A 12126-nucleotide genomic window follows, 5' to 3' on the forward strand; every position below is an offset into this window, starting at 1 on the left:
TCCTAAATCTGTAACTTTGATACGCTGAGATGAGTTTTTAGGGGTTTAATCAATGACCGGGGAGGGACTTAATCTTAATCTTACATTTCTCTGTGGGATAGAGAACACGCAACCTTTTCTGACTTTTTTTTTTTTTGGCTTGCTGGGAGATTTTTGTCCCTTCTGCCTGCAGATTAAACTCTAATCTGAGCTCTGATTTCTTTCATCTGTCGTCTCTCTCTCAGTAGTGTCAGATTTTGGAAAACGCCGGCTGTCTTTGAGTGTGATCTGAATAGTTGCTCTTCCCAAAGCGGGTTTGATTGTCACTGAAACCTCATTCTGGGATAGAAATCGACCGATTTCATTCGTGTATCGTCGCACAAGAGGCGTGCAGACTTTATCTTCGTTCTCCTTTTTATCGTTAGATTTCAAAGCGGTGAATTTCTTGGTTTAATCGTCGCGTCCTCGGAGGCTTGTGAATGAAGTGAGAAAGTCCTCGTGATGGATTGGTGCTGTTTATTTACACCAAAGTCCTGTGAAATCTGACGAGTGTGAAAAGGTGGAGGGAAGGAGATTCTCAGGAAACTGTAAAGAAGCATTTAACGCTTGTAGTGATGCTTGGTTTTCTGTTTGTTCTGTCACCACTGATTATTTTCATTGATAAACAAACTAAAGCTAATTTTCTAAATGTCAGAAAATGGTGAAAAATGTGTCAAAACCCAAAATAACATCCTCAAATCTCTTGTCCAAAGATATTCAGTTTACTGTCACAAACTGTCCAAAAATCTTTTAAAAAATAACAACAGAAAACAATATATTAAAATGATGGTGAAGATGATGGCAAATAGCTGTAAAACATATATTTTTAGCTGATTTAAATACAGAGAAACAGTTTAAGTTTGTGGTGATACATTGTAAAAGAGCAATTTACTAACACCCCCTGTCAAAAGTTTTGAGACACTTTCTCATTCAAATAAATTAGAATCCATCTCAAAACAGGGGGTGTAATTTACAGTTTTGGCCTGTTTTCTTCTGTGATTTTTACTAGATATTATCTTCTAACAAAACAAGGAAAATAAAAAAAATCTATACATTTTCTTCTTGTTTAAACTATTTTTCAATCTTTCATATACACATTTTTTTCTGCATAAATCTGCAGAATAACACTTTTTTTGTTAATTTAAATACAGCAAAAAATGCTTAATTTTATGTTTCGTGGATGCAAACAAAAAACACTTAATATTTATGAAAATACACACATTAGAGGTTGGCTTTATTTCCTTTTTTTGATCTCCTATCTTATGGTTAACATGTAAATTAATGTGTTTTTGTGCGATTTCTTTTTTTATTATTAATTTTCGGTAATTTAGCAAAATGGAAAAATCTGCAAAATTACAGCTTTGAAACTTATTTAACCTTTTTCAAACCTTAATATATGTTTTTTTTTAATTCTTTCAAATAACTGCAAATATCTGTACACTTTTTTTTGCTTATTTAAATACATAAAAATGATGTAATTTATTGTTTGCAGAAAACACAACGGTGCCGTTCTAATGTAGCAGCAGGACTGTGAATATTTCTTCTAAAATAATCTCCTTCTCGTCTGCTCTCCTCGACCTGTTCTCATGCTCCTCTATTACAAACTTAAATATTGCTTCACCAGTAATATGTCAGTGTAATGAACTGCAGATGGACTTTTTGCTTCTTTCCAGATGGTGGCAGCGAGCTTTTTAGTCTTTTTTAGATGTCAAGGTAGAAGCCGGGGCAGAGCGTTGAGCTTCGGTTTTATTTTCTCAGACCTGGTGTGACCTTTTTTAGTCGACGACCGCGAGTCTCTGTGGCGATACGCAAACGAGTCAAAGAACTCTGCTGTCCTCAGGGGAAGCTTGTTTTGTGGACCGGGTTCTAGTTTTGGTCTTGGTCTTGTTGACATGGAAAATCCCCCTCAGTCTCAACCTTGCGCCATGTGGAGCTTTTTTTTGCCGCCGTGACTCAGATTTTCCTCTTTCTTGCTGACTTCTGTAAACACACTTGTCACATTTCAGGTTTTCCAGCACTCCACGGCGGTAGTAGGCTCACTGCTTCTCCTTCTGCTGATTCAACAATGTGATTTTTTCTTTTCTTTTTTGTTTTTCAGTCTGGGAGAGCAGAGCTGCACAGAGAGGATGAAGATCTGTTTGCCGGTGTGAGTTCCTGCGATGCGACCTGCTTTCCTCCAGAAGCTGAAAACAGGGCGTCATTGACAGGTAAGGGGCTGAAATGTGGTTTAAATCTGAACTAATAGGAGCTTTTTAGCTACTTCCTGATAAAAAACGGACTCATCGTGTGTCTATCTGACCTTAAAGTTCAGTTTAATGCCAACAATCTGCAGGAATTTGAGCTCTGCTTTAGGATGAGACTGAAGAATGTGGAGTTTTTTTGCTTCTGAAGAGTCATTTCTGGTCCAAGCTGTGTGCATCCTGCTTTGTGTGGATGTTAACACATTCCTGCTGCGTGGGAGTTTGCAGCAGATCTTAATCTCGGATGGGGTATTGCTGTAATTCCAGAGCTGGAGGCGCAACCCTAATCTCTTTGGCACATTATACAGTAAATCAGGGCCCATACAGGCAGCCCGTTTGTGTGGGTTTATTACTGCTTATTTTGACCCTCGTGTCGTCCTGCGGCTCAAATTGAACCAGTTTAAAGTTTGAAAATGTGGAAAAAATATATATGTTTGCAGTGAAACTTCTGATGTCCACATTTTCAACATTTTTGGGAAATCTCTGAACATTTTTTGGTGGTAAAAAAGAAATATTAAAAATGTTTCTTATGAACATTCACAAAAAAATCAACCAAAATCCAGCAAATCCAGTGGATTTTGGTTGATTTTTATGTGAATGTTCTTAAGAAATTATTATAAGTTTTACTGATATAAATGTATTTACTTTAGATATTTATAGGATATATTTTACTCATTTTATGAAATTATTTTCTTGTGAAATTTGGGGGATTTTTTTTAACATAAAACTTTTAAGGGAAACTTTAAAGGAATTTTCAGAAATTTTTTGAAATTTTTTGCTGATTTTTTTGGGATTATTTTCAGACAAGGAAACAATATTTTTTGGCGCTGTAAATGAGAACAACAGGAGGGTTAAAGACAAACTCTTATTTCTGTTTAGTCGATTTTTATTTGAATGTTGTTAAAGAAAATATTAGAAGTTTTACTGATATATATGTAATCACTTTAGATATTTTTAGGACTTTTTGGGAATTTTTTTTTCTCATTTTTGAAAATATTTACAAAAAGTTTCTTTTAAGGTACATTTTTGAGGAATTAAAAGTTTCTTCCTGAAGGTTTTGTAATTTTTCAGAAAATTGGGGGAATTTTTTTTGCTGATTGTTTCAAAGATGAGAAAACAATATTTTTTGATGCTGTAAATGAGGACAACAGGAGGGTTCATCTACAAAGGTCCCTCTCTCTTCATTTAGCCTCCTCACGGCTAAATTTTCCCACTAGTTTTACTGGGCGGATTGCTTTGTGCCGTGGTGGATTATTCTGGAGGTAAGTGGTCCAAAGGGCCGCCCGGTCGAGGCCGGTTTTAGCTGCAGCGTCCGATGGGAGCGACGTCCCCACGCCGAGCCTGCGCCGACACTGATGGATGGCCTAGCTTTCTGTCGGCTCCCGGTCCCAGGCGAGAGCCGTTGTTATGAAAATATAGAAGGAAGCAGGCTGACGGAGCGCAGAGGGACGGCAGCCGGGAACGTGATGGATGACCACCGGCTGGGCGTCCGCTGGAGATAAACCGGAGGAGATGCTTTCAGTGTTAACCAGAAATATGTCAGACAGATGTACCCAATATTACAGCAAAACCACACTGGAATTATTTGTTTTAACCCTCCTGCTGTCTTCATTTACAGGTGCCAAAAATATAGTTTCCTTGTCTGAAAAAAATCCAAAAATTCAGCAAATAAATTCCTCAAATTTATGAAAATTTGCCAAACCTTCAGGAAGAAAATTCTAATAATTCCTTTAAAATGTTTTATTTAAAAAAATCCTCCAGATTTGGCAAGAAAATTCTTGTAAATATTTTCAAAAAATTTGCGAAAATCTTCCAAAAAAAATCCTAAAAATATCTAAAGTGATTACATATATATAGATAAAATATTAGATTAAAAATTACTTACTATTTTTCAATCCTTAATATACACTTAAAAATGTATCTTTGCTGATTTAAATAAAATAAAAAGCAGCCAAATTTTATAGTCCGACCTTGTAAATAACTGAATATTTTTTCTGTTTTTGTTTTTATTGATGTCTATAATTAACAAAACTGAAAGTTACAATCACTTGGTGTTTCCAATCCTTAATATATACAAATAAATTATATCTATTTTTGCTGATTTAGAAACAGTAAATAGTAGCCAAAATTTATGTTCAAATCTTATGAATAAATTTCTATTTTTTCTGTGATTTTATTAGTTAGTATTTCTAATTTAATAAATGAGGAAATCTGTAAAATATTAGCTTTACAAGTTACTTACCATTTTTCAAATCCTGAATATACCTTTTTTTTTTTCAAAAAATGTGTTCTTGCTGATTTAATTGCAGTAAAAAGTAGGAAAATTTTATGGTCAAACCTTGTAAATAAATGTGTATTTTTTCTCTGCTTTCATTAGCGAATATCCTTGATTTATTTAACTGGGATAATCTGTAAATTAACAGTGCACTCAGTGGCCACCAACTGATAAAATACAGACAAACTGGATTTGTGGCCTCTGTGGAGCCACTTTATTGTAAACCAGAACTTTTCTTCCCTAAAACATTCTGTGTATCTAAGTAGACGAAATATGTCTGAGGAGGATAAACCAGAAACCACCAGACAGATGTACCCAACATTACAGCAAAGCCACACTGGAATTATTTGTTTTAACTGGAATTTTACTCTAATTTCCCTCTCGGTTTTGACTTGGCAGATGGAGCTTTTTAGCGGCCTGTAAATCAGCTCCCAGAAGAGGGGCTGAGTCATGTTAGCGTCCGCCCCGCCTGTAAAGAGCTGCTGTTAATGGTGGCGTTCAGAGGTGATTTGCAGCCTGCGTCTGTTGGCCTCGGGGCCGCTGATTGATGGTGTTTGTCGTCCAAATCTTGGACTCTAACTGAGGGTCTTTTTACTTGTGGCGTTTTCTGGCCTCCCGCTGATACGTGACGGAGGAGGACGACCTTGAACCTCCTCACCGGCTTCACGTCTGGACGCCTGAAGGACGAAGTTTGCGTCTACCAGAGTGACCCAGTTCTGGGAGCTGGAGAAAGGGACAGATCTGTGTTTGTGTGTGTGCTAAGGCGGCGGCAGGCCATAGCCTACTTCTGGTAGCCTACTTTACCCTCGTCTTCATCCGAGCAGCTCCACCACCTCTTCTTATTCTTTGGTTTAATTTAACCAGATGGTGCATTGTGGCCGTGACAGGACGATAAACTTCTGGAAGCTGTTTGTTATGATTTAATAATCCTGAACATCCAATCAGAGGCAGGAAATTCTTCTGCTAATGTTGTTTAAGGTTTAACCAGATCACAAATTAACACTCGGATGTCCCATGTTGATTGTAGCTACCAAGAAAAACTTGACTACTCCATGTTTTCAGCAAAAGAAGCTCAGATGAACTGATTTTGCCACCTTTCAGAAGTTGGCGAAAGAGTGAAGATATCAGATTTAAAGAGCCCCGATTCTGCTTTTTTTGTTTGTTTTATTGGTGCTTTTTTTGTGCTGGTGCAACATCTGCACACTTCTAAAGCCTCAAATCCAGCAGAAGTTTTTCCCTCCCAAACAAAACTCTGCTCCTTACCATCCTGAAACGCCTCGTTTGAAGTTCACGCTTTTCCTCTGTTACTTGTTGACATCATCATGTTACACATTTGCATAAATGTCTAGCAGCTAGTTTTGCACATCTAACAAAATATTCGGTGATATCTAAATATTAATATTCTCCAACCCCTCCCGTCGGACGATGAACAGTAATCGTCTCGTGAATTTGCCCGACGTGTCCTCCCTTCGGGCGTTACCATAGACTGTATATAAAGATGGACGTAGCATCTGTCTCCAAAATTGAAGCCAACCCGGAAGTGTCAAAAACTTGCAATATCACGCCGTCCGCTAGGGTTGACTCCATAAAGCTTTTTCTCCATAGACCCCAATTCATTTTTGGAAAAAATAAAATGTGATAGACTGATGTTCTACAGCTCAGGATTTTTTTCCCGTTAGTTTTCATGGTCAAAATGAGAGATCAGGTGGCCGATCTTAAAATAAATCAATACTGAATTTTAAATAAATCGTTAAAGTTGGCGGAGCCAGGGGGCGTGGCTATACTTGATTGACAGTCCCATTGACTGGTCCTGCCCCTAGTTGCTCTCCGGTCCAGTCTGTTTGATGACGCTTTTTACGTCACTGGCTCCAAAAAAATCCAAAATGGCGACCAGGAAGTAGCAAAATATGGGCTTCATTTTCTCAGCGTTGAAACCAACGGGTGACGTCACGGTTAGTTCACGCCTGGGCGTTACTATAGGAACCGATCCTAATCTAAAACGTTAGATTAGTTACTCTAATTTCTGCGGTATTTAAATTTATCTAAGAGCAGAAATTAACACGTGCTGCTTTGTGCCTGCACATATTTTAAAGACAAACTCTTATTTCTGTTTGTCGTACATCCAGATGTACCATTTTAAATGCTTCTCTTTCCTCTTAATCAGTGCAGATGTTTGATAGGTTTCTATCTGTAATTCAGAGTGACGGCTCCTTTATTTAATCATTCGCTGCCTAATTACCTTTTATTCTTTTTTGAGAGTGTCTGTTGTGAGCTGGACTGCAGAGTTAGATGAAGATTTCTCACTTTTTTCCCCTCGATTCCCTCAAAATGTTTAGTTTTAGGGCTCCACGCTTGAAAACACTGGACTCAAAACGGAATCCAGCCTTTCCTTTTTCTGTTTGAAACGTGCAGGGAGAGCAGAATGATCTCTAACTGACAGCTCGCCTTTTCTTGACAAAAGCCGGAGAGGACTTTGCAGAGAGCAGCTTCTCTGGTCAAAGGAAATGTTAGAAGCAGGGAGGAGGAGGTGGGATGGAGGGCTCTAAAGAGAGGGAGGAAAGGGGAGGAGACTGAGCTCTCATTCACGATGGAGGCATTCGGCTTGGAAGCGAAGGAGGGCTTGGGGGGGTTTGAAGAAGTTTGGTCGGAAACGGAGCCGAACGTCCAGGAGAGCAGGAACACAGCGAGCGTTTGAGTTAAACCTGGAGGAGCCGGTGCGATGCAGGGAACGAGCCGGGGTAAGAAACGTTGGAGAGAAGAGGAAGCTGTGTTTTAGTCTGTTAGTCAGGATGTTTGCTCATTCACTGTGTGACTTGTGTAGTAAAAACATGCAAGTTCTGCACGTTTATTGTGTGTTAATGCGAAAGAAACGGCTGCAGTGCGTCCGTTCCAGCTTCAGAAATGCCAAAATATGCAGATTTTTAAGTTATACGTGACACTAAGTTGAACTTTTTAGACTCCTAAGCAAAGTAAAGACTCTGTAATCTTCATTTGCAGCCCTTAAAAAGTGCAATTTCCCTCATCGATTCTCTGTCGTTTCACATGCAGGCGACAAATGACAGGCTGGAGACATGAATCCAAGAGTGAGTGAATGAATGCCTGAATGAATGAATGAATGAATGGATGGATGGATGGAGGCCTCCGCTCTCTTTCACTGCTGTATAATCATTGACAGTATTCAGTGCATCATTCAAACAGACCTCATGAGGAATGCCTCTTTAGTTAACCGTCTTCTTTGTCCGCCAGTCACCGCTTCTATTAATCCAGCCCATAATGTACCTAATGGACTTTAAAAAGTTCAAGTTTTTAAAGTTTATTTAACTGGAGAAGTGGTAGAGATTAAAATGTTTGTCTTAGAACGTCAGTTTTACCTCTAAGCTGCAGACAAACAGCACAGGACAGACATTTAGATAGTTAACTAGTTGGTTAATTGGTTAGTTGTGTTTTTTTATTACTTGTTGTGAGTCATTAAACCAATAAGGAGCAAATAAAAGGCCACACATTGCATGTTTCATGTTTCTAGCTTCTCATATGTGAGGATTTGCTGCTTTTATCTGCTTTAAATTTGAGTACATTGAATATCTTTGAGATTTTGTGAACAAAACCCAAACTTTCCAGCACACCTGCCACTGTTTTCTGATATTTAATGGACTAAACAATAAATATCAGTTGCGTCTTTCGTTGTAAAATATAAACCAGAAGTTTGTGTGGTTCAGGAAAACTGACAAAAATTGAGCATTAACCTTTCCAGACAGCATAGGACATTCGACTAATGGATGTAGGGAATTTTTCTTATTGATCACATCATTAAAGAGGTTAAAAAAAAAAAAAACGAATATATGATTCTAGCTTCTCAAATGTCAAGATTTCAGCTTTTCTCTACTTTATATTTGTGTTAATTAAATATCTTTGACATTTTTTTAAACAAAACCAGCATTTTGCGGCTCATTTGTCTTATTTTCTGTCATTTAATGGACTAAACAGTTGACGAGCAGTGAAATAAACGTCAGCTGCAGCTTCAGTCGGCCACATTAACGTTTGGCCTGGTGACCGTCGGGGCTGCTGGAGGAAAGGTGGGCTGTCTGCAGAGCTGAAATAGCTTTGTCACACTTTTCCTCAGTGTTCCAGTTTCCTGAGAGAGACAGAAGGTTAGGAATAAGGAGGTGGGAGGAGGTGATGGAAGGAGAAAGTGGGAATGAGGAGTTTGGGCAGAGTGGAGGAGGGGATCTCATTTGTTTGCTCCTTCATGCATCATTCTGGAGTCGTAGGTGGCGTTTCTCTCCTCAAATAACACAGCTTTCTCTTTCTTCTTCTTCCCCAACACTTCACCCGGCATGGGGAGTATTTTTAGCCTCTCCTGTGTGTTTATGGTGTGGAGCCAACAAAGCAGGATTTAGTGCAGGCTCGCCTCAAAGCGGGTTTTTGTGACGCTGCAGTTTTTAAAGGGCAGGGCCAGTAAACTGTGTGTACTGTACGTCTGTAAAAAGGCTTTCATACTGTTTGCGTCTCTAATTGCTGATCTCGGATGCAGTCAGACGAAAGGTTGCCCCGCATGCCGGCGAATGTCATCGAGATCCGTCTGGATTTATGCTGGATGTGAAATAAACCGACAGCTGGGATCGGACGGTCGCACGTTTTATGTTCAGCCGGGTCTGGAGATCCTGTAGACTGAAATCTCAGCGAGAATTTTTGACTGCATTGATCTCTACGTATTGATTTTTCATCTCTGCGAGGCTCCAATTTCAGCTCCGAAATGAGACGTCGTTTCGACCTCGTGGCTGTTTGTGTTCAGGTTCAAAGTTGGTTTAAGAAGTTTTGACTTTAATCAGCCTTTTATCCAAACTTTCATGTCGGTTCTCCTTTCTGTCAGAAAAGAGCAATATGCTAAACATTTTGGAGTTTTTTAGCATCATAGAACAGAGTTTCAGTTCTTTTAAAAGTTATTGAGTGGTAGTTCTTGTACATTGTGTCACTTGAGAGTTGAGTATTAAACTTTGATTGATTTAGTAAGAACATACATTTGATTATAAGGTTTGGTACAAGACTCTAATACAGGGGGTCCTCGGTTTACGACGTCCTCGACCTGCAGCGTTTCGTTATGTCGGAACTGGTTACGTGGAATTAGTTAAGTGGAGCAGATGATTACGTCGTCACACGGTGCTATCAGACGGTTTTGTTTCCGTTCTCCGGTTGTACTCCACCTTGAATTGTGCTACATTTACTAACTTTTTGTCCTTCATTATGGCTCCCAGTGTAAGTCAGACTCTTCTGATGCTTGGAAGAAAAGGAAAGCCGTCTGCATGGAAGTGAAATTAGACAGAATAAAACACTGGGAACAGGGCCTGGGAGTTTTTGATAGTGTTTGTTGGATTGAATATTGTGTTGTGGCTAACTTGACCTTAAGCTTCAGTGAACCGCCGGCGGTACACCTACTAATTTGCATAGGAATTTCAAGAATGTCCGACGGCTGCAAACGCGATTATACAAACACTATACGCCGATGGAAAGCTTAGATTCTCATGAATCCGCCGGTATAAACCACTTTCAGATGCGATTACCACAGCGGGTGATAAAAACACATTTGTCCGACAAAAACGAATATCCATCCATCCGTTCTCTATACACGGCTTCAACGCACACAGCGCGACTCACATTTCCGGGTTCATTATTATACACAGATGAAAATATTCCACAAAAAACGGCCATAATCCAACCTTTTACATCCAGACGAAACAAGCCAGTAAACTATTTTGTCCAAAACATGTCCTGAAGTCGGTATAAAATCCACGAATCGGTCGTTTTCAAGGAAATGCACCTCGCGATGCGTGTCCAATATTCCCTGTATTTTTCGTCATTTTTTTATTTAAAAATAGAATATTAGCGATTTTTTTTTTTGTACTGAAAATGGCTGGAATTGACTGCAGCTTAAAGGGTTAAGTCCTCCTTTGGTCATTGATTTAACCCCTACAAAGTTACACCTTTATAAGTTATGTTCATATAATGTTACATTTTTGTACTCATGTCTTAATTTTTGCACCACAGTATTATTTAAAGGACTTGTATGTGCTTATAGTACATTACCACCTGTATGTACCACTACAATGCACTCATCATTTTTTACTCTCATTTTTCTCTGTTTGTCTGGTTTTTTATCCTCGTCTTTAAGCTGCTAGATGCTTTAATTTTGTTTGGTGTTAAAATTATAACTGCTTTTTTGTCCTCCCACTCACTGAAGGGAGTCAGACCATTCTGCATTACGTTATTATTTGACTATATGGAGAAAAAAACACTTGTTTCTTTAAACCATTGTATGGAACAAAGTGAAGGGTAGCGCTTCGTTCTTTCCTTAAAATAGTGTCAGGGGAATTTTTTGGGTGGAATATTTGCATGCAGAGAGGTGAAAAGTGGGACTAAAATGTCTAATTCGCTTAAAAAAAAAAAAACAGGTCTGCCTTAATGCACGATTTAAATTATCTGCAAAACCTGAATTATTTTGTTTTGACGGTTGTTGTTTCCTGTAGCAGAGTGGATTTTGAAAACGTCTGCACACAGATAGTGGTGAAGATGCTCAGATATGGTGTAGACTGCTGACTTTTTCATGAAATAAGCATCTTAAAAGCGTATAAAAACTCCATGTGGACACGTCACGATGAAAGTGAGCTCACAGGAAAGGGTCTTTAAAACACCGAACGTTGTAAGGTTTTGGCTTCGTGGGGTTTTTGTTCTGTGCAGAAAGATTCAGTTGTAAAAAACTGCAGCAGTTGCATATTCTCTCTGTGCTCTTTCTGTTTAAGTAATTCTATAAAACTGTCAGCGCTGAAAGCTGGAGGATAAAACCCTGAAGCTTTGATGTGACAGCAGATCCCAGAGGCTGCCCGCGAGAAACGCCTGACGCAGGAGAAAAATTCCCCTAAATCTCCTCTTCCAAACTGTGAACGATGAGTTATCAGAAACGCGGTGGCAGCAGCGTCGCCTCAGACTGACCGCTGCTCGTGTTTGGTCTTTGTGGAGCTGCACACATTCCTGCTGCCGCTAAAACCTTCAAAGGACTTCCCCGGGCAAAAACAGGCCGCTCAGTCACAATCAGCTGACACCAGAGACATTATGGAAGTGGTTTAAGTAGTACTTGCATGCACAGTGGGGGTTTTGTTGTGTGTTTGAGTGTGTGAGATGTTTTGTTTTTGTGGGAAAATTAAGCAAAAATGGCACCAGATATCACAGTAAATCCAAAATCTATGAGTTTTTGGACTATTAGCTGGGCACAGACTGATAATTATTAATGAAGAACGGCAGGTTCTCTGATATCACATGCTGTACATCGGCTATCAACCTTTCTTCATCACTAATACTCAGTAGCTGCCCTTAAAATCCCAGATTCCTGCTAATAACCAACCAAAACAAGCTCCCTGAGGGTATTTTCTGACATTGTTATTGACCAGATAATAGTAATAAAGCTTGACAGTTTAATTCATAATAAAAATAAAGCTACTTGCAGCTTTATTTACACCATATTATCTCCATTCTTTCCTCTGCTGAGCTGTCATGGATCCGTCCAGCAGTCATTAGCGCTTAATGTCCATTTATCTTCCATTA

General features: G+C 39.1%; 1 protein-coding gene across 2 annotated transcripts in view; it reads left to right on the forward strand.

The window, feature by feature from the left end:
* Positions 1-12126, forward strand: part of LOC110961320 (leucine zipper putative tumor suppressor 2 homolog) — a 41535-nt gene that overhangs the window by 15658 nt on the left and 13751 nt on the right. The window contains exon 2 of one of the 2 annotated variants that reach the window (XM_051939897.1): positions 2117-2225. The gene's annotated coding sequence lies outside the window, so the exon portion shown is untranslated. Of the gene's footprint in view, positions 1-2116; positions 2226-7112; positions 7272-12126 lie in introns of those variants that run through there. The other variant, XM_051939898.1, reaches the window with a different exon arrangement.

Source organism: Acanthochromis polyacanthus, chromosome 19, assembly GCF_021347895.1.
Source record: "Acanthochromis polyacanthus isolate Apoly-LR-REF ecotype Palm Island chromosome 19, KAUST_Apoly_ChrSc, whole genome shotgun sequence".
Taxonomy (NCBI): Eukaryota; Metazoa; Chordata; class Actinopteri; family Pomacentridae; genus Acanthochromis; species Acanthochromis polyacanthus.